At 41.3% G+C, this 18,231-nt stretch overlaps 64 non-coding genes and 16 pseudogenes across 64 annotated transcripts; all 80 read right to left on the bottom strand.

The window, feature by feature from the left end:
* Nucleotides 1–10: 10 nt before the first annotated feature.
* LOC135012888 (5S ribosomal RNA) lies at nt 11–129 on the bottom strand. The gene has a single exon (XR_010211729.1). It is a non-coding gene; the product is annotated as a 5S ribosomal RNA (ribosomal RNA).
* A 107-nt stretch (nt 130–236) lies between these two features.
* On the bottom strand, nt 237–355 carry LOC135012898 (5S ribosomal RNA). Its single transcript, XR_010211738.1, has one exon. It is a non-coding gene; the product is annotated as a 5S ribosomal RNA (ribosomal RNA).
* A 107-nt stretch (nt 356–462) lies between these two features.
* LOC135012965 (5S ribosomal RNA) lies at nt 463–581 on the bottom strand. The gene has a single exon (XR_010211769.1). It is a non-coding gene; the product is annotated as a 5S ribosomal RNA (ribosomal RNA).
* Nucleotides 582–688: 107 nt separating this feature from the next.
* Nucleotides 689–807, bottom strand: LOC135012964 (5S ribosomal RNA). Its single transcript, XR_010211768.1, has one exon. It is a non-coding gene; the product is annotated as a 5S ribosomal RNA (ribosomal RNA).
* Nucleotides 808–914: 107 nt separating this feature from the next.
* On the bottom strand, nt 915–1,033 carry LOC135012772 (5S ribosomal RNA). Its single transcript, XR_010211618.1, has one exon. It is a non-coding gene; the product is annotated as a 5S ribosomal RNA (ribosomal RNA).
* Nucleotides 1,034–1,140: 107 nt separating this feature from the next.
* Nucleotides 1,141–1,259, bottom strand: LOC135012847 (5S ribosomal RNA). The gene has a single exon (XR_010211690.1). It is a non-coding gene; the product is annotated as a 5S ribosomal RNA (ribosomal RNA).
* A 107-nt stretch (nt 1,260–1,366) lies between these two features.
* On the bottom strand, nt 1,367–1,485 carry LOC135012935 (5S ribosomal RNA; annotated as a pseudogene).
* A 107-nt stretch (nt 1,486–1,592) lies between these two features.
* On the bottom strand, nt 1,593–1,711 carry LOC135012813 (5S ribosomal RNA). The gene has a single exon (XR_010211657.1). It is a non-coding gene; the product is annotated as a 5S ribosomal RNA (ribosomal RNA).
* Nucleotides 1,712–1,818: 107 nt separating this feature from the next.
* LOC135012963 (5S ribosomal RNA) lies at nt 1,819–1,937 on the bottom strand. The gene has a single exon (XR_010211767.1). It is a non-coding gene; the product is annotated as a 5S ribosomal RNA (ribosomal RNA).
* Nucleotides 1,938–2,044: 107 nt separating this feature from the next.
* LOC135012897 (5S ribosomal RNA) lies at nt 2,045–2,163 on the bottom strand. Its single transcript, XR_010211737.1, has one exon. It is a non-coding gene; the product is annotated as a 5S ribosomal RNA (ribosomal RNA).
* A 107-nt stretch (nt 2,164–2,270) lies between these two features.
* On the bottom strand, nt 2,271–2,389 carry LOC135012962 (5S ribosomal RNA). Its single transcript, XR_010211766.1, has one exon. It is a non-coding gene; the product is annotated as a 5S ribosomal RNA (ribosomal RNA).
* A 107-nt stretch (nt 2,390–2,496) lies between these two features.
* Nucleotides 2,497–2,615, bottom strand: LOC135012796 (5S ribosomal RNA). The gene has a single exon (XR_010211640.1). It is a non-coding gene; the product is annotated as a 5S ribosomal RNA (ribosomal RNA).
* A 107-nt stretch (nt 2,616–2,722) lies between these two features.
* LOC135012853 (5S ribosomal RNA) lies at nt 2,723–2,841 on the bottom strand. Its single transcript, XR_010211695.1, has one exon. It is a non-coding gene; the product is annotated as a 5S ribosomal RNA (ribosomal RNA).
* A 107-nt stretch (nt 2,842–2,948) lies between these two features.
* Nucleotides 2,949–3,067, bottom strand: LOC135012911 (5S ribosomal RNA). Its single transcript, XR_010211752.1, has one exon. It is a non-coding gene; the product is annotated as a 5S ribosomal RNA (ribosomal RNA).
* Nucleotides 3,068–3,174: 107 nt separating this feature from the next.
* LOC135012840 (5S ribosomal RNA) lies at nt 3,175–3,293 on the bottom strand. The gene has a single exon (XR_010211683.1). It is a non-coding gene; the product is annotated as a 5S ribosomal RNA (ribosomal RNA).
* Nucleotides 3,294–3,400: 107 nt separating this feature from the next.
* Nucleotides 3,401–3,519, bottom strand: LOC135012947 (5S ribosomal RNA; annotated as a pseudogene).
* A 107-nt stretch (nt 3,520–3,626) lies between these two features.
* Nucleotides 3,627–3,745, bottom strand: LOC135012873 (5S ribosomal RNA). The gene has a single exon (XR_010211714.1). It is a non-coding gene; the product is annotated as a 5S ribosomal RNA (ribosomal RNA).
* Nucleotides 3,746–3,852: 107 nt separating this feature from the next.
* LOC135012850 (5S ribosomal RNA) lies at nt 3,853–3,971 on the bottom strand. Its single transcript, XR_010211693.1, has one exon. It is a non-coding gene; the product is annotated as a 5S ribosomal RNA (ribosomal RNA).
* A 107-nt stretch (nt 3,972–4,078) lies between these two features.
* On the bottom strand, nt 4,079–4,197 carry LOC135012896 (5S ribosomal RNA). The gene has a single exon (XR_010211736.1). It is a non-coding gene; the product is annotated as a 5S ribosomal RNA (ribosomal RNA).
* Nucleotides 4,198–4,304: 107 nt separating this feature from the next.
* LOC135012927 (5S ribosomal RNA) lies at nt 4,305–4,423 on the bottom strand (annotated as a pseudogene).
* Nucleotides 4,424–4,530: 107 nt separating this feature from the next.
* On the bottom strand, nt 4,531–4,649 carry LOC135012802 (5S ribosomal RNA). The gene has a single exon (XR_010211646.1). It is a non-coding gene; the product is annotated as a 5S ribosomal RNA (ribosomal RNA).
* Nucleotides 4,650–4,954: 305 nt separating this feature from the next.
* On the bottom strand, nt 4,955–5,073 carry LOC135012977 (5S ribosomal RNA). Its single transcript, XR_010211781.1, has one exon. It is a non-coding gene; the product is annotated as a 5S ribosomal RNA (ribosomal RNA).
* A 107-nt stretch (nt 5,074–5,180) lies between these two features.
* Nucleotides 5,181–5,299, bottom strand: LOC135012795 (5S ribosomal RNA). Its single transcript, XR_010211639.1, has one exon. It is a non-coding gene; the product is annotated as a 5S ribosomal RNA (ribosomal RNA).
* A 107-nt stretch (nt 5,300–5,406) lies between these two features.
* On the bottom strand, nt 5,407–5,525 carry LOC135012961 (5S ribosomal RNA). Its single transcript, XR_010211765.1, has one exon. It is a non-coding gene; the product is annotated as a 5S ribosomal RNA (ribosomal RNA).
* Nucleotides 5,526–5,632: 107 nt separating this feature from the next.
* LOC135012960 (5S ribosomal RNA) lies at nt 5,633–5,751 on the bottom strand. The gene has a single exon (XR_010211764.1). It is a non-coding gene; the product is annotated as a 5S ribosomal RNA (ribosomal RNA).
* A 107-nt stretch (nt 5,752–5,858) lies between these two features.
* On the bottom strand, nt 5,859–5,977 carry LOC135012893 (5S ribosomal RNA). Its single transcript, XR_010211734.1, has one exon. It is a non-coding gene; the product is annotated as a 5S ribosomal RNA (ribosomal RNA).
* Nucleotides 5,978–6,084: 107 nt separating this feature from the next.
* On the bottom strand, nt 6,085–6,203 carry LOC135012982 (5S ribosomal RNA). Its single transcript, XR_010211786.1, has one exon. It is a non-coding gene; the product is annotated as a 5S ribosomal RNA (ribosomal RNA).
* A 107-nt stretch (nt 6,204–6,310) lies between these two features.
* Nucleotides 6,311–6,429, bottom strand: LOC135012959 (5S ribosomal RNA). Its single transcript, XR_010211763.1, has one exon. It is a non-coding gene; the product is annotated as a 5S ribosomal RNA (ribosomal RNA).
* Nucleotides 6,430–6,536: 107 nt separating this feature from the next.
* Nucleotides 6,537–6,655, bottom strand: LOC135012985 (5S ribosomal RNA). Its single transcript, XR_010211789.1, has one exon. It is a non-coding gene; the product is annotated as a 5S ribosomal RNA (ribosomal RNA).
* A 107-nt stretch (nt 6,656–6,762) lies between these two features.
* LOC135012845 (5S ribosomal RNA) lies at nt 6,763–6,881 on the bottom strand. The gene has a single exon (XR_010211688.1). It is a non-coding gene; the product is annotated as a 5S ribosomal RNA (ribosomal RNA).
* Nucleotides 6,882–6,988: 107 nt separating this feature from the next.
* LOC135012934 (5S ribosomal RNA) lies at nt 6,989–7,107 on the bottom strand (annotated as a pseudogene).
* Nucleotides 7,108–7,214: 107 nt separating this feature from the next.
* LOC135012811 (5S ribosomal RNA) lies at nt 7,215–7,333 on the bottom strand. Its single transcript, XR_010211655.1, has one exon. It is a non-coding gene; the product is annotated as a 5S ribosomal RNA (ribosomal RNA).
* Nucleotides 7,334–7,440: 107 nt separating this feature from the next.
* LOC135012957 (5S ribosomal RNA) lies at nt 7,441–7,559 on the bottom strand. The gene has a single exon (XR_010211761.1). It is a non-coding gene; the product is annotated as a 5S ribosomal RNA (ribosomal RNA).
* Nucleotides 7,560–7,666: 107 nt separating this feature from the next.
* Nucleotides 7,667–7,785, bottom strand: LOC135012860 (5S ribosomal RNA). Its single transcript, XR_010211702.1, has one exon. It is a non-coding gene; the product is annotated as a 5S ribosomal RNA (ribosomal RNA).
* A 107-nt stretch (nt 7,786–7,892) lies between these two features.
* LOC135012958 (5S ribosomal RNA) lies at nt 7,893–8,011 on the bottom strand. Its single transcript, XR_010211762.1, has one exon. It is a non-coding gene; the product is annotated as a 5S ribosomal RNA (ribosomal RNA).
* Nucleotides 8,012–8,118: 107 nt separating this feature from the next.
* LOC135012794 (5S ribosomal RNA) lies at nt 8,119–8,237 on the bottom strand. The gene has a single exon (XR_010211638.1). It is a non-coding gene; the product is annotated as a 5S ribosomal RNA (ribosomal RNA).
* A 107-nt stretch (nt 8,238–8,344) lies between these two features.
* On the bottom strand, nt 8,345–8,463 carry LOC135012793 (5S ribosomal RNA). Its single transcript, XR_010211637.1, has one exon. It is a non-coding gene; the product is annotated as a 5S ribosomal RNA (ribosomal RNA).
* Nucleotides 8,464–8,570: 107 nt separating this feature from the next.
* LOC135012955 (5S ribosomal RNA) lies at nt 8,571–8,689 on the bottom strand. The gene has a single exon (XR_010211760.1). It is a non-coding gene; the product is annotated as a 5S ribosomal RNA (ribosomal RNA).
* A 107-nt stretch (nt 8,690–8,796) lies between these two features.
* On the bottom strand, nt 8,797–8,915 carry LOC135012954 (5S ribosomal RNA). Its single transcript, XR_010211759.1, has one exon. It is a non-coding gene; the product is annotated as a 5S ribosomal RNA (ribosomal RNA).
* Nucleotides 8,916–9,022: 107 nt separating this feature from the next.
* Nucleotides 9,023–9,141, bottom strand: LOC135012892 (5S ribosomal RNA). The gene has a single exon (XR_010211733.1). It is a non-coding gene; the product is annotated as a 5S ribosomal RNA (ribosomal RNA).
* A 107-nt stretch (nt 9,142–9,248) lies between these two features.
* LOC135012953 (5S ribosomal RNA) lies at nt 9,249–9,367 on the bottom strand. Its single transcript, XR_010211758.1, has one exon. It is a non-coding gene; the product is annotated as a 5S ribosomal RNA (ribosomal RNA).
* Nucleotides 9,368–9,474: 107 nt separating this feature from the next.
* Nucleotides 9,475–9,593, bottom strand: LOC135012951 (5S ribosomal RNA). The gene has a single exon (XR_010211757.1). It is a non-coding gene; the product is annotated as a 5S ribosomal RNA (ribosomal RNA).
* Nucleotides 9,594–9,700: 107 nt separating this feature from the next.
* On the bottom strand, nt 9,701–9,819 carry LOC135012984 (5S ribosomal RNA). The gene has a single exon (XR_010211788.1). It is a non-coding gene; the product is annotated as a 5S ribosomal RNA (ribosomal RNA).
* A 107-nt stretch (nt 9,820–9,926) lies between these two features.
* Nucleotides 9,927–10,045, bottom strand: LOC135012844 (5S ribosomal RNA). Its single transcript, XR_010211687.1, has one exon. It is a non-coding gene; the product is annotated as a 5S ribosomal RNA (ribosomal RNA).
* A 107-nt stretch (nt 10,046–10,152) lies between these two features.
* LOC135012933 (5S ribosomal RNA) lies at nt 10,153–10,271 on the bottom strand (annotated as a pseudogene).
* A 107-nt stretch (nt 10,272–10,378) lies between these two features.
* LOC135012810 (5S ribosomal RNA) lies at nt 10,379–10,497 on the bottom strand. The gene has a single exon (XR_010211654.1). It is a non-coding gene; the product is annotated as a 5S ribosomal RNA (ribosomal RNA).
* A 107-nt stretch (nt 10,498–10,604) lies between these two features.
* On the bottom strand, nt 10,605–10,723 carry LOC135012940 (5S ribosomal RNA). The gene has a single exon (XR_010211756.1). It is a non-coding gene; the product is annotated as a 5S ribosomal RNA (ribosomal RNA).
* Nucleotides 10,724–10,830: 107 nt separating this feature from the next.
* On the bottom strand, nt 10,831–10,949 carry LOC135012776 (5S ribosomal RNA). The gene has a single exon (XR_010211621.1). It is a non-coding gene; the product is annotated as a 5S ribosomal RNA (ribosomal RNA).
* A 107-nt stretch (nt 10,950–11,056) lies between these two features.
* On the bottom strand, nt 11,057–11,175 carry LOC135012936 (5S ribosomal RNA; annotated as a pseudogene).
* Nucleotides 11,176–11,282: 107 nt separating this feature from the next.
* Nucleotides 11,283–11,401, bottom strand: LOC135012929 (5S ribosomal RNA). Its single transcript, XR_010211755.1, has one exon. It is a non-coding gene; the product is annotated as a 5S ribosomal RNA (ribosomal RNA).
* A 107-nt stretch (nt 11,402–11,508) lies between these two features.
* Nucleotides 11,509–11,627, bottom strand: LOC135012943 (5S ribosomal RNA; annotated as a pseudogene).
* Nucleotides 11,628–11,734: 107 nt separating this feature from the next.
* On the bottom strand, nt 11,735–11,853 carry LOC135012805 (5S ribosomal RNA). Its single transcript, XR_010211649.1, has one exon. It is a non-coding gene; the product is annotated as a 5S ribosomal RNA (ribosomal RNA).
* A 107-nt stretch (nt 11,854–11,960) lies between these two features.
* On the bottom strand, nt 11,961–12,079 carry LOC135012803 (5S ribosomal RNA). Its single transcript, XR_010211647.1, has one exon. It is a non-coding gene; the product is annotated as a 5S ribosomal RNA (ribosomal RNA).
* A 107-nt stretch (nt 12,080–12,186) lies between these two features.
* On the bottom strand, nt 12,187–12,305 carry LOC135012804 (5S ribosomal RNA). Its single transcript, XR_010211648.1, has one exon. It is a non-coding gene; the product is annotated as a 5S ribosomal RNA (ribosomal RNA).
* A 107-nt stretch (nt 12,306–12,412) lies between these two features.
* Nucleotides 12,413–12,531, bottom strand: LOC135012857 (5S ribosomal RNA). The gene has a single exon (XR_010211699.1). It is a non-coding gene; the product is annotated as a 5S ribosomal RNA (ribosomal RNA).
* A 107-nt stretch (nt 12,532–12,638) lies between these two features.
* Nucleotides 12,639–12,757, bottom strand: LOC135012925 (5S ribosomal RNA; annotated as a pseudogene).
* A 107-nt stretch (nt 12,758–12,864) lies between these two features.
* LOC135012918 (5S ribosomal RNA) lies at nt 12,865–12,983 on the bottom strand. Its single transcript, XR_010211754.1, has one exon. It is a non-coding gene; the product is annotated as a 5S ribosomal RNA (ribosomal RNA).
* Nucleotides 12,984–13,090: 107 nt separating this feature from the next.
* LOC135012859 (5S ribosomal RNA) lies at nt 13,091–13,209 on the bottom strand. The gene has a single exon (XR_010211701.1). It is a non-coding gene; the product is annotated as a 5S ribosomal RNA (ribosomal RNA).
* Nucleotides 13,210–13,316: 107 nt separating this feature from the next.
* Nucleotides 13,317–13,434, bottom strand: LOC135012907 (5S ribosomal RNA). The gene has a single exon (XR_010211749.1). It is a non-coding gene; the product is annotated as a 5S ribosomal RNA (ribosomal RNA).
* A 107-nt stretch (nt 13,435–13,541) lies between these two features.
* LOC135012839 (5S ribosomal RNA) lies at nt 13,542–13,660 on the bottom strand. The gene has a single exon (XR_010211682.1). It is a non-coding gene; the product is annotated as a 5S ribosomal RNA (ribosomal RNA).
* Nucleotides 13,661–13,767: 107 nt separating this feature from the next.
* On the bottom strand, nt 13,768–13,886 carry LOC135012938 (5S ribosomal RNA; annotated as a pseudogene).
* A 107-nt stretch (nt 13,887–13,993) lies between these two features.
* On the bottom strand, nt 13,994–14,112 carry LOC135012872 (5S ribosomal RNA). The gene has a single exon (XR_010211713.1). It is a non-coding gene; the product is annotated as a 5S ribosomal RNA (ribosomal RNA).
* A 107-nt stretch (nt 14,113–14,219) lies between these two features.
* On the bottom strand, nt 14,220–14,338 carry LOC135012817 (5S ribosomal RNA). The gene has a single exon (XR_010211661.1). It is a non-coding gene; the product is annotated as a 5S ribosomal RNA (ribosomal RNA).
* A 107-nt stretch (nt 14,339–14,445) lies between these two features.
* LOC135012924 (5S ribosomal RNA) lies at nt 14,446–14,564 on the bottom strand (annotated as a pseudogene).
* A 107-nt stretch (nt 14,565–14,671) lies between these two features.
* On the bottom strand, nt 14,672–14,790 carry LOC135012944 (5S ribosomal RNA; annotated as a pseudogene).
* A 107-nt stretch (nt 14,791–14,897) lies between these two features.
* On the bottom strand, nt 14,898–15,016 carry LOC135012969 (5S ribosomal RNA). Its single transcript, XR_010211773.1, has one exon. It is a non-coding gene; the product is annotated as a 5S ribosomal RNA (ribosomal RNA).
* A 107-nt stretch (nt 15,017–15,123) lies between these two features.
* LOC135012942 (5S ribosomal RNA) lies at nt 15,124–15,242 on the bottom strand (annotated as a pseudogene).
* Nucleotides 15,243–15,349: 107 nt separating this feature from the next.
* Nucleotides 15,350–15,468, bottom strand: LOC135012891 (5S ribosomal RNA). The gene has a single exon (XR_010211732.1). It is a non-coding gene; the product is annotated as a 5S ribosomal RNA (ribosomal RNA).
* A 107-nt stretch (nt 15,469–15,575) lies between these two features.
* On the bottom strand, nt 15,576–15,694 carry LOC135012919 (5S ribosomal RNA; annotated as a pseudogene).
* A 107-nt stretch (nt 15,695–15,801) lies between these two features.
* Nucleotides 15,802–15,920, bottom strand: LOC135012807 (5S ribosomal RNA). The gene has a single exon (XR_010211651.1). It is a non-coding gene; the product is annotated as a 5S ribosomal RNA (ribosomal RNA).
* Nucleotides 15,921–16,027: 107 nt separating this feature from the next.
* On the bottom strand, nt 16,028–16,146 carry LOC135012856 (5S ribosomal RNA). The gene has a single exon (XR_010211698.1). It is a non-coding gene; the product is annotated as a 5S ribosomal RNA (ribosomal RNA).
* A 107-nt stretch (nt 16,147–16,253) lies between these two features.
* Nucleotides 16,254–16,372, bottom strand: LOC135012875 (5S ribosomal RNA). Its single transcript, XR_010211716.1, has one exon. It is a non-coding gene; the product is annotated as a 5S ribosomal RNA (ribosomal RNA).
* Nucleotides 16,373–16,479: 107 nt separating this feature from the next.
* LOC135012814 (5S ribosomal RNA) lies at nt 16,480–16,598 on the bottom strand. Its single transcript, XR_010211658.1, has one exon. It is a non-coding gene; the product is annotated as a 5S ribosomal RNA (ribosomal RNA).
* A 107-nt stretch (nt 16,599–16,705) lies between these two features.
* Nucleotides 16,706–16,823, bottom strand: LOC135012931 (5S ribosomal RNA; annotated as a pseudogene).
* Nucleotides 16,824–16,930: 107 nt separating this feature from the next.
* LOC135012905 (5S ribosomal RNA) lies at nt 16,931–17,048 on the bottom strand. Its single transcript, XR_010211747.1, has one exon. It is a non-coding gene; the product is annotated as a 5S ribosomal RNA (ribosomal RNA).
* A 107-nt stretch (nt 17,049–17,155) lies between these two features.
* Nucleotides 17,156–17,274, bottom strand: LOC135012838 (5S ribosomal RNA). Its single transcript, XR_010211681.1, has one exon. It is a non-coding gene; the product is annotated as a 5S ribosomal RNA (ribosomal RNA).
* Nucleotides 17,275–17,381: 107 nt separating this feature from the next.
* LOC135012937 (5S ribosomal RNA) lies at nt 17,382–17,500 on the bottom strand (annotated as a pseudogene).
* Nucleotides 17,501–17,607: 107 nt separating this feature from the next.
* On the bottom strand, nt 17,608–17,726 carry LOC135012808 (5S ribosomal RNA). The gene has a single exon (XR_010211652.1). It is a non-coding gene; the product is annotated as a 5S ribosomal RNA (ribosomal RNA).
* Nucleotides 17,727–17,833: 107 nt separating this feature from the next.
* Nucleotides 17,834–17,952, bottom strand: LOC135012863 (5S ribosomal RNA). The gene has a single exon (XR_010211705.1). It is a non-coding gene; the product is annotated as a 5S ribosomal RNA (ribosomal RNA).
* Nucleotides 17,953–18,059: 107 nt separating this feature from the next.
* Nucleotides 18,060–18,178, bottom strand: LOC135012949 (5S ribosomal RNA; annotated as a pseudogene).
* Between the last annotated feature and the right edge of the window lie 53 nt (nt 18,179–18,231).

The raw sequence follows: 18,231 nt of genomic DNA, 5'->3' as shown, positions 1-18,231 counted from the left end.
AGTATAAAAATATCTACAGCACCTTGTATTCCCAGGTGGTCTCCCATCCAAGTACTAACAAGGCCCAACACTGCTTAGCTTCCAAGATCAGATGAGATTGGGCGTATCCAGTGTGGTGTGGCTGTAGATAAGCTTTGTAGTTTATGTTTGAACTTTTCTACTTCTAACTACTGGTTCATAAATGAATACATTTGAAAATTGAATGCATCAACAGAACGGTGTTGGCAGTATAAAAATATCTACAGCACCTTGTATTCCCCGGTGGTCTCCCATCCAAGTACTAAGCAGGCCCAACACTGCTTAGCTTCCAAGATCAGATGAGATTGGGCGTATCCAGTGTGGTCTTGCTGTAGATGAACTTTCTGGTTTCTGTTAGAACTTTTCTACTTCTAACTACTGGTTCATAAATGAATACGTTTGAAAATTGAATGCATCAACAGAATGGTGTTGGCAGTATAAAAATATCTACAGCACCTTGTATTCCCAGGTGGTCTCCCATCCAAGTACTAACCAGGCCCAACACTGCTTAGCTTCCAAGATCAGATGAGATTGGGCGTATCCAGTGTGGTGTGGCTGTAGATGAGCTTTGTGGTTTCTGTTAGAACTTTTCTACTTCTAACTACTGGTTCATAAATGAATACGTTTGAAAATGGAATGCATCAACAGAACGGTGTTGGCAGTATAAAAATATCTACAGCACCTTGTATTCCCAGGTGGTCTCCCATCCAAGTACTAACCAGGCCCAACACTGCTTAGCTTCCAAGATCAGATGAGATTGGGCGTATCCAGTGTGGTGTGGCTGTAGATGAGCTTTGTGGTTTCTGTTTGAACTTTTCTACTTCTAACTACTGGTTCATAAATGAATATGTTTTAAAATGGAATGCATCAACAGAACGGTGTTGGTAGTATAAAAATATCTACAGCACCTTGTATTCTCAGGTGGTCTCCCATCCAAGTACTAACCAGGCCCAACACTGCTTAGCTTCCAAGATCAGATGAGATTGGGCGTATCCAGTGTGGTGTGGCTGTAGATGAGCTTTGTGGTTTCTGTTAGAACTTTTCTACTTCTAACTACTGGTTCATAAATGAAAACATTTGAAAATGGAAAGCATCAACAGAACGGTATTGGCAGTATAAAAATATCTACAGCACCTTGTATTCCCAGGTGGTCTCCCATCCAAGTACTAACCAGGCCCAACACTGCTTAGCTTCCAAGATCAGATGAGATTGGGCGTATCCAGTGTGCTGTGGCTGTAGATGAGCTTTGTGGTTTCTGTTAGAACTTTTCTACTTCTAACTACTGGTTCATAAATGAATACGTTTGAAAATGGAATGCATCAACAGAACGGTGTTGGCAGTATAAAAATATCTACAGCACCTTGTATTACCGGGTGGTCTCCCATCCAAGTACTAACCAGGCCCAACACTGCTTAGCTTCCAAAATCAGATGAGATTGGGCGTATCCAGTGTGGTGTTGCTGTAGATGAACTTTCTGGTTTCTGTTAGAACTTTTCTACTTCTAACTACCGGTTCATAAATGAATACGTTTGAAAATGGAATGCATCAACAGAACGGTGTTGGCAGTATAAAAATATCTACAGCACCTTGTATTCCCAGGTGGTCTCCCATCCAAGTACTAACCAGGCCCAACACTGCTTAGCTTCCAAGACCAGATGAGATTGGGCGTATCCAGTGTGGTGTGGCTGTAGATGAGCTTTGTAGTTTATGTTTGAACTTTTCTACTTCTAACTACTGGTTCATAAATGAATACATTTGAAAATGGAATGCATCAACAGAACGGTGTTGGCAGTATAAAAATATCTACAGCACCTTGTATTCCCAGGTGGTCTCCCATCCAAGTACTAACCAGGCCCAACACTGCTTAGCTTCCAAGATCAGATGAGATTGGGCGTATCCAGTGTGGTGTGGCTGTAGATGAGCTTTGTAGTTTATGTTTGAACTTTTCTACTTCTAACTACTGGTTCATAAATGAATACATTTGAAAATTGAATGCATCAACAGAACGGTGTTGGCAGTATAAAAATATCTACAGCACCTTGTATTCCCCGGTGGTCTCCCATCCAAGTACTAAGCAGGCCCAACACTGCTTAGCTTCCAAGATCAGATGAGATTGGGCGTATCCAGTGTGGTCTTGCTGTAGATGAACTTTCTGTTTTCTGTTAGAACTTTTCTACTTCTAACTACTGGTTCATAAATGAATACGTTTGAAAATTGAATGCATCAACAGAACGGTGTTGGCAGTATAAAAATATCTACAGCACCTTGTATTCCCAGGTGGTCTCCCATCCAAGTACTAACCAGGCCCAACACTGCTTAGCTTCCAAGATCAGATGAGATTGGGCGTATCCAGTGTGGTGTGGCTGTAGATGAGCTTTCTGGTTTCTGTTAGAACTTTTCTACTTCTAACTACTGGTTCATAAATGAATACGTTTGAAAATGGAATGCATCAACAGAACGGTGTTGGTAGTATAAAAATATCTACAACACCTTGTATTCCCAGGTGGTCTCCCATCCAAGTACTAACCAGGCCCAACACTGCTTAGCTTCCAAGATCAGATGAGATTGGGCGTATCCAGTGTGGTGTGGCTGTAGATGAGCTGTGTGGTTTCTGTTAGAACTTTTCTACTTCTAACTACTGGTTCATAAATGAATACGTTTGAAAATGGAATGCATCAACAGAACGGTGTTGGTAGTATAAAAATATCTACAGCACCTTGTATTCCCAGGTGGTCTCCCATCCAAGTACTAACCAGGCCAAACACTGCTTAGCTTCCAAGATCAGATGAGATTGGGCGTATCCAGTGTGGTGTGGCTGTAGATGAGCTTTATGGTTTCTGTTAGAACTTTTCTACTTCTAACTACTGGTTCATAAATGAATACGTTTGAAAATGGAATGCATCAACAGAACGGTGTTGGCAGTATAAAAATATCTACAGCACCTTGTATTCCCAGGTGGTCTCCCATCCAAGTACTAACCAGGCCCAACACTGCTTAGCTAACAAGATCAGATGAGATTGGGCGTATCCAGTGTGGTGTTGCTGTAGATGAACTTTCTGGTTTCTGTTAGAACTTTTCTACTTCTAACTACTGGTTCATAAATGAATACTTTTTAAAATGGAATGCATCAACAGAATGGTGTTGGTAGTATAAAAATATCTACAGCACCTTGTATTCCCAGGTGGTCTCCCATCCAATTACTAACCAGGCCCAACACTGCTTAGCTTCCAAGATCAGATGAGATTGGGCGTATCCAGTGTGGTGTGGCTGTAGATGAGCTTTATGGTTTCTGTTAGAACTTTTCTACTTCTAACAACTGGTTCATAAATGAATACGTTTGAAAATGGAATGCATCAACAGAACGGTGTTGGCAGTATAACAATATCTACAGTACCTTGTATTCCCAGGTGGTCTCCCATCCAAGTACTGACCAGGCCCAACACTGCTTAGCTTCCAAGAACAGATCAGATTTGGCGTATCCAGTGTGGTGTGGCTGTAGATGAGCTTTGTGGTTTCTGTTTGAACTTTTCTACTTCTAACTACTAGTTCATAAATGAATACGTTTGAAAATGGAATGCATCAACAGAACGGTGTTGGCAGTATAAAAATATCTACAGCACCTTGTATTCCCAGGTGGTCTCCCATCCAAGTACTAACCAGGCCCAACACTACTTAGCTTCCAAGATCAGATGAGATTGGGCGTATCCAGTGTGCTGTGGCTGTAGATGAGCTTTGTGGTTTCTGTTAGAACTTTTCTACTTCTAACTACTGGTTCATAAATTAATACGTTTGAAAATGGAATGCATCAACAGAACGGTGTTGGCAGTATAAAAATATCTACAGCACCTTGTATTCCCAGGTGGTCTCCCATCCAAGTACTAACCAGGCCCCACATTGCTTAGCTTCCAAGATCAGATGAGATTGGGCGTATCCAGTGTGGTGTGGCTGTAGATGAGCTTTGTTGTTTCTGTTTGAACTTTTCTACTTCTAACTACTGGTTCATAAATGAATACATTTGAAAATTGAATGCATCAACAGAACGGTCTTGGCAGTATAAAAATATCTACAGCACCTTGTATTCCCCGGTGGTCTCCCATCCAAGTACTAAGCAGGCCCAACACTGCTTAGCTTCCAAGATCAGATGAGATTGGGCGTATCCAGTGTGGTCTTGCTGTAGATGAACTTTCTGGTTTCTGTTAGAACTTTTCTACTTCTAACTACTGGTTCATTAATGAATACGTTTTAAAATGGAATGCATCAACAGAATGGTGTTGGCAGTATAAAAATATCTACAGCACCTTGTATTCCCAGGTGGTCTCCCATCCAAGTACTAACCAGGCTCAACACTGCTTAGCTTCCAAGATCAGATGAGATTGGGCATATCCAGTATGGTGTGGCTGTAGAATAGCTTTATGATTTCTGTTAGTACTTTTCTACTTCTAACTACTGGTTCATAAATGAATACGTTTGAAAATGGAATGCATCAACAGAACGGTGTTGGTAGTATAAAAATATCTACAGCACCTTGTATTCCCAGGTGGTCTCCCATCCAAGTACTTACCAGGCCCAACACTGCTTAGCTTCCAAGATCAGATGAGATTGGGCGTATACAGTGTGGTGTGGCTGTAGATGAGCTTTATGGTTTCTGTTAGAACTTTTCTACTTCTAACTACTGGTTCATAAATGAAGACGTTTGAAAATGGAATGCATCAACAGAACGGTGTTGGCAGTATAAAAATATCTACATCCAAGTACTAACCAGGCCCATCACTGCTTAGCTTCCAAGATCAGATGAGATTGGGCATATCCAGTGTGGTGTGGCTGTAGAATAGCTTTATGGTTTCTGTTAGAACTTTTCTACTTCTAACTACTGGTTCATAAAAGAAGACGTTTGAAAATGGAATGCATCAAAAGAACGGTGTTGGCAGTATAAAAATATCTACAGCACCTTGTATTCCCAGGTGGTCTCCCATCCAAGTACTAACCAGGCCCTACACTGCTTAGCTTCCAAGATCAGATGAGATTGGGCGTATCCAGTGTGGTGTGGCTGTAGATGAGCTTTCTGGTTTCTGTTAGAACTTTTCTACTTCTAACTACTGGTTCATAAATGAATACGTTTGAAAATGGAATGCATCAACAGAACGGTGTTGGTAGTATAAAAATATCTACAACACCTTGTATTCCCAGGTGGTCTCCCATCCAAGTACTAACCAGGCCCAACACTGCTTAGCTTCCAAGATCAGATGAGATTGGGCGTATCCAGTGTGGTGTGGCTGTAGATGAGCTGTGTGGTTTCTGTTAGAACTTTTCTACTTCTAACTACTGGTTCATAAATGAATACGTTTGAAAATGAAATGCATCAACAGAACGGTGTTGGTAGTATAAAAATATCTACAGCACCTTGTATTCCCAGGTGGTCTCCCATCCAAGTACTAACCAGGCCCAACACTGCTTAGCTTCCAAGATCAGATGAGATTGGGCGTATCCAGTGTGGTGTGGCTGTAGATGAGCTTTATGGTTTCTGTTAGAACTTTTCTACTTCTAACTACTGGTTCATAAATGAATAAGTTTGAAAATGGAATGCATCAACAGAACAGTGTTGGCAGTATAAAAATATCTACAGCACCTTGTATTCCCAGGTGGTCTCCCATCCAAGTACTAACCAGGCCCAACACTGCTTAGCTTCCAAGATCAGATGAGATTGGGCGTATCCAGTGTGGTGTGGCTGTAGATAAGCTTTGTAGTTTATGTTTGAACTTTTCTACTTCTAACTACTGGTTCATAAATGAATACATTTGAAAATTGAATGCATCAACAGAACGGTGTTGGCAGTATAAAAATATCTACAGCACCTTGTATTCCCCGGTGGTCTCCCATCCAAGTACTAAGCAGGCCCAACACTGCTTAGCTTCCAAGATCAGATGAGATTGGGCGTATCCAGTGTGGTCTTGCTGTAGATGAACTTTCTGGTTTCTGTTAGAACTTTTCTACTTCTAACTACTGGTTCATAAATGAATACGTTTGAAAATTGAATGCATCAACAGAATGGTGTTGGCAGTATAAAAATATCTACAGCACCTTGTATTCCCAGGTGGTCTCCCATCCAAGTACTAATCAGGCCCAACACTGCTTAGCTTCCAAGATCAGATGAGATTGGGCGTATCCAGTGTGGTGTGGCTGTAGATGAGCTTTGTGGTTTCTGTTAGAACTTTTCTACTTCTAACTACTGGTTCATAAATGAATACGTTTGAAAATGGAATGCATCAACAGAACGGTGTTGGCAGTATAAAAATATCTACAGCACCTTGTATTCCCAGGTGGTCTCCCATCCAAGTACTAACCAGGCCCAACACTGCTTAGCTTCCAAGATCAGATGAGATTGGGCGTATCCAGTGTGGTGTGGCTGTAGATGAGCTTTGTGGTTTCTGTTTGAACTTTTCTACTTCTAACTACTGGTTCATAAATGAATATGTTTTAAAATGGAATGCATCAACAGAACGGTGTTGGTAGTATAAAAATATCTACAGCACCTTGTATTCTCAGGTGGTCTCCCATCCAAGTACTAACCAGGCCCAACACTGCTTAGCTTCCAAGATCAGATGAGATTGGGCGTATCCAGTGTGGTGTGGCTGTAGATGAGCTTTGTGGTTTCTGTTAGAACTTTTCTACTTCTAACTACTGGTTCATAAATGAAAACATTTGAAAATGGAAAGCATCAACAGAACGGTATTGGCAGTATAAAAATATCTACAGCACCTTGTATTCCCAGGTGGTCTCCCATCCAAGTACTAACCAGGCCCAACACTGCTTAGCTTCCAAGATCAGATGAGATTGGGCGTATCCAGTGTGCTGTGGCTGTAGATGAGCTTTGTGGTTTCTGTTAGAACTTTTCTACTTCTAACTACTGGTTCATAAATGAATACGTTTGAAAATGGAATGCATCAACAGAACGGTGTTGGCAGTATAAAAATATCTACAGCACCTTGTATTACCGGGTGGTCTCCCATCCAAGTACTAACCAGGCCCAACACTGCTTAGCTTCCAAAATCAGATGAGATTGGGCGTATCCAGTGTGGTGTTGCTGTAGATGAACTTTCTGGTTTCTGTTAGAACTTTTCTACTTCTAACTACTGGTTCATAAATGAATACGTTTGAAAATGGAATGCATCAACAGAACGGTGTTGGCAGTATAAAAATATCTACAGCACCTTGTATTCCCAGGTGGTCTCCCATCCAAGTACTAACCAGGCCCAACACTGCTTAGCTTCCAAGACCAGATGAGATTGGGCGTATCCAGTGTGGTGTGGCTGTAGATGAGCTTTGTAGTTTATGTTTGAACTTTTCTACTTCTAACTACTGGTTCATAAATGAATACATTTGAAAATGGAATGCATCAACAGAACGGTGTTGGCAGTATAAAAATATCTACAGCACCTTGTATTCCCAGGTGGTCTCCCATCCAAGTACTAACCAGGCCCAACACTGCTTAGCTTCCAAGATCAGATGAGATTGGGCGTATCCAGTGTGGTGTGGCTGTAGATGAGCTTTGTTGTTTATGTTTGAACTTTTCTACTTCTAACTACTGGTTCATAAATGAATACATTTGAAAATTGAATGCATCAACAGAACGGTGTTGGCAGTATAAAAATATCTACAGCACCTTCTATTCCCCGGTGGTCTCCCATCCAAGTACTAAGCAGGCCCAACACTGCTTAGCTTCCAAGATCAGATGAGATTGGGCGTATCCAGTGTGGTCTTGCTGTAGATGAACTTTCTGGTTTCTGTTAGAACTTTTCTACTTCTAACTACTGGTTCATAAATGAATACGTTTGAAAATTGAATGCATCAACAGAACGGTGTTGGCAGTATAAAAAGATCTACAGCACCTTGTATTCCCAGGTGGTCTCCCATCCAAGTACTAACCAGGCCCAACACTGCTTAGCTTCCAAGATCAGATGAGATTGGGCGTATCCAGTGTGGTGTGGCTGTAGATGAGCTTTCTGGTTTCTGTTAGAACTTTTCTACTTCTAACTACTGGTTCATAAATGAATACGTTTGAAAATGGAATGCATCAACAGAACGGTGTTGGTAGTATAAAAATATCTACAACACCTTGTATTCCCAGGTGGTCTCCCATCCAAGTACTAACCAGGCCCAACACTGCTTAGCTTCCAAGATCAGATGAGATTGGGCGTATCCAGTGTGGTGTGGCTGTAGATGAGCTTTCTGGTTTCTGTTAGAACTTTTCTACTTCTAACTACTGGTTCATAAATGAATACGTTTGAAAATGGAATGCATCAACAGAACGGTGTTGGTAGTATAAAAATATCTACAACACCTTGTATTCCCAGGTGGTCTCCCATCCAAGTACTAACCAGGCCCAACACTGCTTAGCTTCCAAGATCAGATGAGATTGGGCGTATCCAGTGTGGTGTGGCTGTAGATGAGCTGTGTGGTTTCTGTTAGAACTTTTCTACTTCTAACTACTGGTTCATAAATGAATACGTTTGAAAATGAAATGCATCAACAGAACGGTGTTGGTAGTATAAAAATATCTACAGCACCTTGTATTCCCAGGTGGTCTCCCATCCAAGTACTAACCAGGCCCAACACTGCTTAGCTTCCAAGATCAGATGAGATTGGGCGTATCCAGTGTGGTGTGGCTGTAGATGAGCTTTATGGTTTCTGTTAGAACTTTTCTACTTCTAACTACTGGTTCATAAATGAATACGTTTGAAAATGGAATGCATCAACAGAACAGTGTTGGCAGTATAAAAATATCTACAGCACCTTGTATTCCCAGGTGGTCTCCCATCCAAGTACTAACCAGGCCCAACACTGCTTAGCTTCCAAGATCAGATGAGATTGGGCGTATCCAGTGTGGTGTGGCTGTAGATAAGCTTTGTAGTTTATGTTTGAACTTTTCTACTTCTAACTACTGGTTCATAAATGAATACATTTGAAAATTGAATGCATCAACAGAACGGTGTTGGCAGTATAAAAATATCTACAGCACCTTGTATTCCCCGGTGGTCTCCCATCCAAGTACTAAGCAGGCCCAACACTGCTTAGCTTCCAAGATCAGATGAGATTGGGCGTATCCAGTGTGGTCTTGCTGTAGATGAACTTTCTGGTTTCTGTTAGAACTTTTCTACTTCTAACTACTGGTTCATAAATGAATACGTTTGAAAATTGAATGCATCAACAGAATGGTGTTGGCAGTATAAAAATATCTACAGCACCTTGTATTCCCAGGTGGTCTCCCATCCAAGTACTAACCAGGCCCAACACTGCTTAGCTTCCAAGATCAGATGAGATTGGGCGTATCCAGTGTGGTGTGGCTGTAGATGAGCTTTGTGGTTTCTGTTAGAACTTTTCTACTTCTAACTACTGGTTCATAAATGAATACGTTTGAAAATGGAATGCATCAACAGAACGGTGTTGGCAGTATAAAAATATCTACAGCACCTTGTATTCCCAGGTGGTCTCCCATCCAAGTACTAACCAGGCCCAACACTGCTTAGCTTCCAAGATCAGATGAGATTGGGCGTATCCAGTGTGGTGTGGCTGTAGATGAGCTTTGTGGTTTCTGTTTGAACTTTTCTACTTCTAACTACTGGTTCATAAATGAATATGTTTTAAAATGGAATGCATCAACAGAACGGTGTTGGTAGTATAAAAATATCTACAGCACCTTGTATTCTCAGGTGGTCTCCCATCCAAGTACTAACCAGGCCCAACACTGCTTAGCTTCCAAGATCAGATGAGATTGGGCGTATCCAGTGTGGTGTGGCTGTAGATGAGCTTTGTGGTTTCTGTTAGAACTTTTCTACTTCTAACTACTGGTTCATAAATGAAAACATTTGAAAATGGAAAGCATCAACAGAACGGTATTGGCAGTATAAAAATATCTACAGCACCTTGTATTCCCAGGTGGTCTCCCATCCAAGTACTAACCAGGCCCAACACTGCTTAGCTTCCAAGATCAGATGAGATTGGGCGTATCCAGTGTGCTGTGGCTGTAGATGAGCTTTGTGGTTTCTGTTAGAACTTTTCTACTTCTAACTACTGGTTCATAAATGAATACGTTTGAAAATGGAATGCATCAACAGAACGGTGTTGGCAGTATAAAAATATCTACAGCACCTTGTATTACCGGGTGGTCTCCCATCCAAGTACTAACCAGGCCCAACACTGCTTAGCTTCCAAAATCAGATGAGATTGGGCGTATCCAGTGTGGTGTTGCTGTAGATGAACTTTCTGGTTTCTGTTAGAACTTTTCTACTTCTAACTACTGGTTCATAAATGAATACGTTTGAAAATGGAATGCATCAACAGAACGGTGTTGGCAGTATAAAAATATCTACAGCACCTTGTATTCCCAGGTGGTCTCCCATCCAAGTACTAACCAGGCCCAACACTGCTTAGCTTCCAAGACCAGATGAGATTGGGCGTATCCAGTGTGGTGTGGCTGTAGATGAGCTTTGTAGTTTATGTTTGAACTTTTCTACTTCTAACTACTGGTTCATAAATGAATACGTTTGAAAATAGAATGCATCAACAGAACGGTGTTGGCAGTATAAAAATATCTACAGCACCTTGTATTCCCAGGTGGTCTCCCATCCAAGTACTAACCAGGCCCAACACTGCTTAGCTTCCAAGATCAGATGAGATTGGGCGTATCCAGTGTGGTGTGGCTGTAGATGAACTTTGTGGTTTCTGTTAGAACTTTTCTACTTCTAACTACTGGTTCATAAAAGAATACGTTTGAAAATGGAATGCATCAACAGAACGGTGTTGGCAGTATAAAATTATCTACAGCACCTTGTATTCCCAGGTGGTCTCCCATCCAAGTACTAACCAGGCCCAACACTGCTTAGCTTCCAAGATCAGATGAGATTGGGCGTATCCAGTGTGGTGTGGCTGTAAATGAACTTTGTGGTTTCTGTTAGAACTTTTCTACTTCTAACTACTGGTTCATAAATAAATACGTTTTAAAATGGAATGCATCAACAGAACGGTGTTGGTAGTATAAAAATATCTACAGCACCTTGTATTCCCAGGTGGTCTCCCGTCCAAGTACTAACCAGGCCTAACTCTGCTTAGCTTCCAAGATCAGATGAGATTGGGCGTATCCAGTGTGGCTTGGCTGTAGATGAGCTTTATGATTGCTGTTAGAACTTTTCTACTTCTAACTACTGGTTCATAAATGAATACGTTTGAAAATGGAATGCATCAACAGAACGGTGTTGGCAGTATAAAATTATCTACAGCACCTTGTATTCCCAGGTGGTCTCCCATCCAAGTACTAACCAGGCCCAACACTGCTTAGCTTCCAAGATCAGATGAGATTGGGCGTATCCAGTGTGGTGTGGCTGTAGATTAACTTTGTGGTTTCTGTTATAACTTTTCTACTTCTAACTACTGGTTCATAAATGAATACGTTTTAAAATGGAATGCATCAACAGAACGGTGTTGGCAGTATAAAATTATCTACAGCACCTTGTATTCCCAGGTGGTCTCCCATCCAAGTACTAATCAGGCCCAACACTGCTTAGCTTCCAAGATGAGATGAGATTGGGCATATCCAGTGTGGTGTGACTGTAGAAGAGCTTTATGGTTTCTGTTAGTACTTTTCTACTTCTAACTACTGGTTCATAAATGAATACGTTTGAAAATGGAATGCATCAACAGAACGATGTTGGTAGTATAAAAATATCTACAGCACCTTGTATTCCCAGGTGGTCTCCCATCCAAGTACTAACCAGGCCCAACACTGCTTAGCTTCCAAGATCAGATGAGATTGGGCGTATCCAGTGTAGTGTGGCTGTAGATGAGCTTTATGGTTTCTGTTAGAACTTTTCTACTTCTAACTACTGTTTCATAAATGAATACGTTTGAAAATGGAATGCATCAACAGAACGGTGTTGGTAGTATAAAAATATCTACAGCACCTTGTATTCCCAGGTGGTCTCCCATCCAAGTACTAACCAGGCCCAACACTGCTTAGCTTCCAAGATCAGATGAGATTGGGCGTATCCAGTGTGGTGTTGCTGTAGATGAACTTTCTGGTTTCTGTTAGAACTTTTCTACTTCTAACTACTGGTTCATAAATGAATATGTTTGAAAATGGAATGCATCAACAGAACGGTGTTGGCAGTATAAAAATATCTACAGCACCTTGTATTCCTAGGTGGTCTCCCATCCAAGTACTAACCAGGCCCAACACTGCTTAGCTTCCAAGATCAGATGAGATTGGGCGTATCCAGTGTGGTGTGGCTGTAGATAAGCTTTGTGGTTTCTGTTAGAACTTTTCTACTTCTAACTACTGGTTCATAAATGAATACGTTTGAAAATGGAATGCATCAACAGAACGGTGTTGGCAGTATAAAAATATCTACAGCACCTTGTATTCCCAGGTGTTCTCCCATCCAAGTACTAACCAGGCCCAACACTGCTTAGCTTCCAAGATCAGATGAGATTGGGCGTATCCAGTGTGGTGTGGCTGTAGATGAGCTTTGTGGTTTCTGTTTGAACTTTTCTACTTCTAACTACTGGTTCATAAATGAATACATTTGAAAATGGAATGCATCAACAGAACGGTGTTGGCAGTATAAAAATATCTACAGCACCTTGTATTCCCAGGTGGTCTCCCATCCAATTACTAACCAGGCCCAACACTGCTTAGCTTCCAAGATCAGATGAGATTGGGCGTATCCAGTGTGCTGTGGCTGTAGATGAGCTTTGTGGTTTCTGTTAGAACTTTTCTACTTCTAACTACTGGTTCATAAATGAATACGTTTGAAAATGGAATGCATCAACAGAACGGTGTTGGCGGTATAAAAATATCTACAGCACCTTGTATTCCCAGGTGGTCTCCCATCCAAGTACTAACCAGGCCCAACACTGCTTAGCTTCCAAGATCAGATGAGATTGGGCGTATCCAGTGTGGTGTGGCTGTAGATAAGCTTTGTGGTTTCTGTTAGAACTTTTCTACTTCTAACTACTGGTTCATAAATGAATACGTTTGAAAATGGAATGCATCAACAGAACGGTGTTGGTAGTATTAAAATATCTACAGCACCTTGTATTCCCAGGTGGTCTCCCATCCAAGTACTAACCAGGCCCAACACTGCTTAGCTTCCAAGATCAGATGAGATTGGGCGTATCCAGTGTGGCTTGGCTCTAGATGAGCTTTATGGTTTCTGTTAGAACTTTTCTACTTCTAACTACTGGTTCATAAATGAATACGTTTGAAAATGGAATGCATCAACAGAACGGTGTTGGTAGTATAAAAATATCTACAGCACCTTGTATTCCCAGGTGGTCTCCCATCCAAGTACTAACCAGGCCCAACACTGCTTAGCTTCCAAGATCAGATGAGATTGGGATATCCAGTGTGGTGTGGCTGTAGATGAGCTTTGTGGTTTCTGTTTGAACTTTTCTACTTCTAACTACTGGTTCATAAATGAATACATTTGAAAATGGAATGCATCAACAGAACTGTGTTGGCAGTATAAAAATATCTACAGCACCTTGTATTCCCAGGTGGTCTCCCATCCAATTACTAACCAGGCCCAACACTGCTTAGCTTCCAAGATCAGATGAGATTGGGCGTATCCAGTGTGGTGTGGCTGTAGATGAGCTTTATGGTTTCTGTTAGAACTTTTCTACTTCTAACAACTGGTTCATAAATGAATACGTTTGAAAATGGAATGCATCAACAGAACGGTGTTGGCAGTATAACAATATCTACAGTACCTTGTATTCCCAGGTGGTCTCCCATCCAAGTACTGACCAGGCCCAACACTGCTTAGCTTCCAAGATCAGATCAGATTTGGCGTATCCAGTGTGGTGTGGCTGTAGATGAGCTTTGTGGTTTCTGTTTGAACTTTTCTACTTCTAACTACTGGTTCATAAATGAATACGTTTGAAAATGGAATGCATCAACAGAACGGTGTTGGCAGTATAAAAATATCTACAGCACCTTGTATTCCCAGGTGGTCTCCCATCCAAGTACTAACCAGGCCCAACACTACTTAGCTTCCAAGATCAGATGAGATTGGGCGTATCCAGTGTGCTGTGGCTGTAGATGAGCTTTGTGGTTTCTGTTAGAACTTTTCTACTTCTAACTACTGGTTCATAAATTAATACGTTTGAAAATGGAATGCATCAACAGAACGGTGTTGGCAGTATAAAAATATCTACAGCACCTTGTATTCCCAGGTGGTCTCCCATCCAAGTACTAACCAGGCCCAACATTGCTTAGCTTCCAAGATCAGATGAGATTGGGCGTATCCAGTGTGGTGTGGCTGTAGATGAGCTTTGTTGTTTCTGTTTGAACTTTTCTACTTCTAACTACTGGTTCATAAATGAATACATTTGAAAATTGAATGCATCAACAGAACGGTCTTGGCAGTATAAAAATATCTACAGCACCTTGTACTCCCCGGTGGTCTCCCATCCAAGTACTAAGCAGGCCCAACACTGCTTAGCTTCCAAGATCAGATGAGATTGGGCGTATCCAGTGTGGTCTTGCTGTAGATGAACTTTCTGGTTTCTGTTAGAACTTTTCTACTTCTAACTACTGGTTCATTAATGAATACGTTTTAAAATGGAATGCATCAACAGAATGGTGTTGGCAGTATAAAAATATCTACAGCACCTTGTATTCCCAGGTGGTCTCCCATCCAAGTACTAACCAGGCTCAACACTGCTTAGCTTCCAAGATGAGATGAGATTGGGCATATCCAGTGTGGTGTGGCTGTAGAATAGCTTTATGATTTCTGTTAGTACTTTTCTACTTCTAACTACTGGTTCATAAATGAATACGTTTGAAAATGGAATGCATCAACAGAACGGTGTTGGTAGTATAAAAATATCTACAGCACCTTGTATTCCCAGGTGGTCTCCCATCCAAGTACTAACCAGGCCCAACACTGCTTAACTTCCAAGATCAGATGAGATTGGGCGTATACAGTGTGGTGTGGCTGTAGATGAGCTTTATAGTTTCTGTTAGAACTTTTCTACTTCTAACTACTGGTTCATAAATGAAGACGTTTGAAAATGGAATGCATCAACAGAACAGTGTTGGCAGTATAAAAATATCTACATCACCTTGTATTCCCAGGTGGTCTCCCATCCAAGTACTAACCAGGCCCATCACTGCTTAGCTTCCAAGATCAGATGAAATTGGGCGTATCCAGTGTGCTGTGGCTGTAGATGAGCTTTGTGGTTTCTGTTTGAACTTTTCTACTTCTAACTACTGGTTCATAAATGAATACATTTGAAAATTGAATGCATCAACAGAACGGTGTTGGCAGTATAAAAATATCTACAGCACCTTGTATTCCCCGGTGGTCTCCCATCCAAGTACTAAGCAGGCCCAACACTGCTTAGCTTCCAAGATCAGATGAGATTGGGCGTATCCAGTGTGGTCTTGCTGTAGATGAACTTTCTGGTTTCTGTTAGAACTTTTATACTTCTAACTACTGGTTCATTAATGAATACATTTTAAAATGGAATGCATCAACAGAATGGTGTTGGCAGTATAAAAATATCTACAGCACCTTGTATTCCCAGGTGGTCTCCCATCCAAGTACTAACCAGGCTCAACACTGCTTAGCTTCCAAGATCAGATGAGATTGGGCATATCCAGTGTGGTGTGGCTGTAGAATAGCTTTATGGTTTCTGTTAGTACTTTTCTACTTCTAACTACTGGTTCATAAATGAATACGTTTGAAAATGGAATGCATCAACAGAACGGTGTTGGTAGTATAAAAATATCTACAGCACCTTGTATTCCCAGGTGGTCTCCCATCCAAGTACTAACCAGGCCCAACACTGCTTAGCTTCCAAGATCAGATGAGATTGGGCGTATACAATGTGGTGTGGCTGTAGATGAGCTTTATGGTTTCTGTTAGAACTTTTCTACTTCTAACTACTGGTTCATAAATGAAGACGTTTGAAAATGGAATGCATCAACAGAACGATGTTGGTAGTATAAAAATATCTACAGCACCTTGTATTCCCAGGTGGTCTCCCATCCAAGTACTAACCAGGCCCAACACTGCTTAGCTTCCAAGATCAGAGGAGATTGGGCGTATCCAGTGTGGTGTTGCTGTAGATGAACTTTCTGGTTTCTGTTAGAACTTTTCTACTTCTAACTACTGGTTCATAAATGAATATGTTTGAAAATGGAATGCATCAACAGAACGGTGTTGGCAGTATAAAAATATCTACAGCACCTTGTATTCTTAGGTGGTCTCCCATCCAAGTACTAACCAGGCCCAACACTGCTTAGCTTCCAAGATCAGATGAGATTGGGCGTATCCAGTCTGGTGTGGCTGTAGATGAGCTTTGTGGTTTCTGTTAGAACTTTTCTACTTCTAACTACTGGTTCATAAATGAATACGTTTGAAAATGGAATGCATCAACAGAACGGTGTTGGCGGTATAAAAATATCTACAGCACCTTGTATTCCCAGGTGGTCTCCCATCCAAGTACTAACCAGGCCCAACACTGCTTAGCTTCCAAGATCAGATGAGTTTGGGCGTATCCAGTGTGGTGTGGCTGTAGATAAGCTTTGTGGTTTCTATTAGAACTTTTCTACTTCTAACTACTGGTTCATAAATGAATACGTTTGAAAATGGAATGCATCAACAGAACGGTGTTGGTAGTATAAAAATATCTACAGCACCTTGTATTCCCAGGTGGTCTCCCATCCAAGTACTAACCAGGCCCAACACTGCTTAGCTTCCAAGATCAGATGAGATTGCGATATCCAGTGTGGTGTGGCTGTAGATGAGCTTTGTGGTTTCTGTTTGAACTTTTCTACTTCTAACTACTGGTTCATAAATGAATACATTTGAAAATGGAATGCATCAACAGAACTGTGTTGGCAGTATAAAAATATCTACAGCACCTTGTATTCCCAGGTGGTCTCCCATCCAAGTACTAACCAGGCCCAACACTGCTTAGCTTCCAAGATCAGATGAGATTGGGATATCCAGTGTGGTGTGGCTGTAGATGAGCTTTGTGGTTTCTGTTTGAACTTTTCTACTTCTAACTACTGGTTCATAAATGAATACATTTGAAAATGGAATGCATCAACAGAAATGTGTTGGCAGTATAAAAATATCTACAGCACCTTGTATTCCCAGGTGGTCTCCCATCCAATTACTAACCAGGCCCAACACTGCTTAGCTTCCAAGATCAGATGAGATTGGGCGTATCCAGTGTGGTGTGGCTGTAGATGAGCTTTATGGTTTCTGTTAGAACTTTTCTACTTCTAACAACTGGTTCATAAATGAATACGTTTGAAAATGGAATGCATCAACAGAACGGTGTTGGCAGTATAACAATATCTACAGTACCTTGTATTCCCAGGTGGTCTCCCATCCAAGTACTGACCAGGCCCAACACTGCTTAGCTTCCAAGATCAGATCAGATTTGGCGTATCCAGTGTGGTGTGGCTGTAGATGAGCTTTGTGGTTTCTGTTTGAACTTTTCTACTTCTAACTACTGGTTCATAAATGAATACGTTTGAAAATGGAATGCATCAACAGAACGGTGTTGGCAGTATAAAAATATCTACAGCACCTTGTATTCCCAGGTGGTCTCCCATCCAAGTACTAACCAGGCCCAACACTACTTAGCTTCCAAGATCAGATGAGATTGGGCGTATCCAGTGTGGTGTGGCTGTAGATGAGCTTTGTTGTTTCTGTTTGAACTTTTCTACTTCTAACTACTGGTTCATAAATGAATACATTTGAAAATTGAATGCATCAACAGAACGGTCTTGGCAGTATAAAAATATCTACAGCACCTTGTATTCCCCGGTGGTCTCCCATCCAAGTACTAAGCAGGCCCAACACTGCTTAGCTTCCAAGATCAGATGAGATTGGGTGTATCCAGTGTGGTCTTGCTGTAGATGAACTCTCTGGTTTCTGTTAGAACTTTTCTACTTCTAACTACTGGTTCATTAATGAATACGTTTTAAAATGGAATGCATCAACAGAATGGTGTTGGCAGTATAAAAATATCTACAGCACCTTGTATTCCCAGGTGGTCTCCCATCCAAGTACTAACCAGGCTCAACACTGCTTAGCTTCCAAGATGAGATGAGATTGGGAATATCCAGTGTGGTGTGGCTGTAGAATAGCTTTATGATTTCTGTTAGTACTTTTCTACTTCTAACTACTGGTTCATAAA

This window comes from Pseudophryne corroboree, unplaced genomic scaffold, assembly GCF_028390025.1.
Source record: "Pseudophryne corroboree isolate aPseCor3 unplaced genomic scaffold, aPseCor3.hap2 scaffold_2610, whole genome shotgun sequence".
NCBI classification, from domain to species: domain Eukaryota; kingdom Metazoa; phylum Chordata; class Amphibia; order Anura; family Myobatrachidae; genus Pseudophryne; species Pseudophryne corroboree.
The sequence above is the reverse complement of the archived record's forward strand: the minus strand, read 5'-3'. Positions and strand labels throughout refer to the sequence as shown.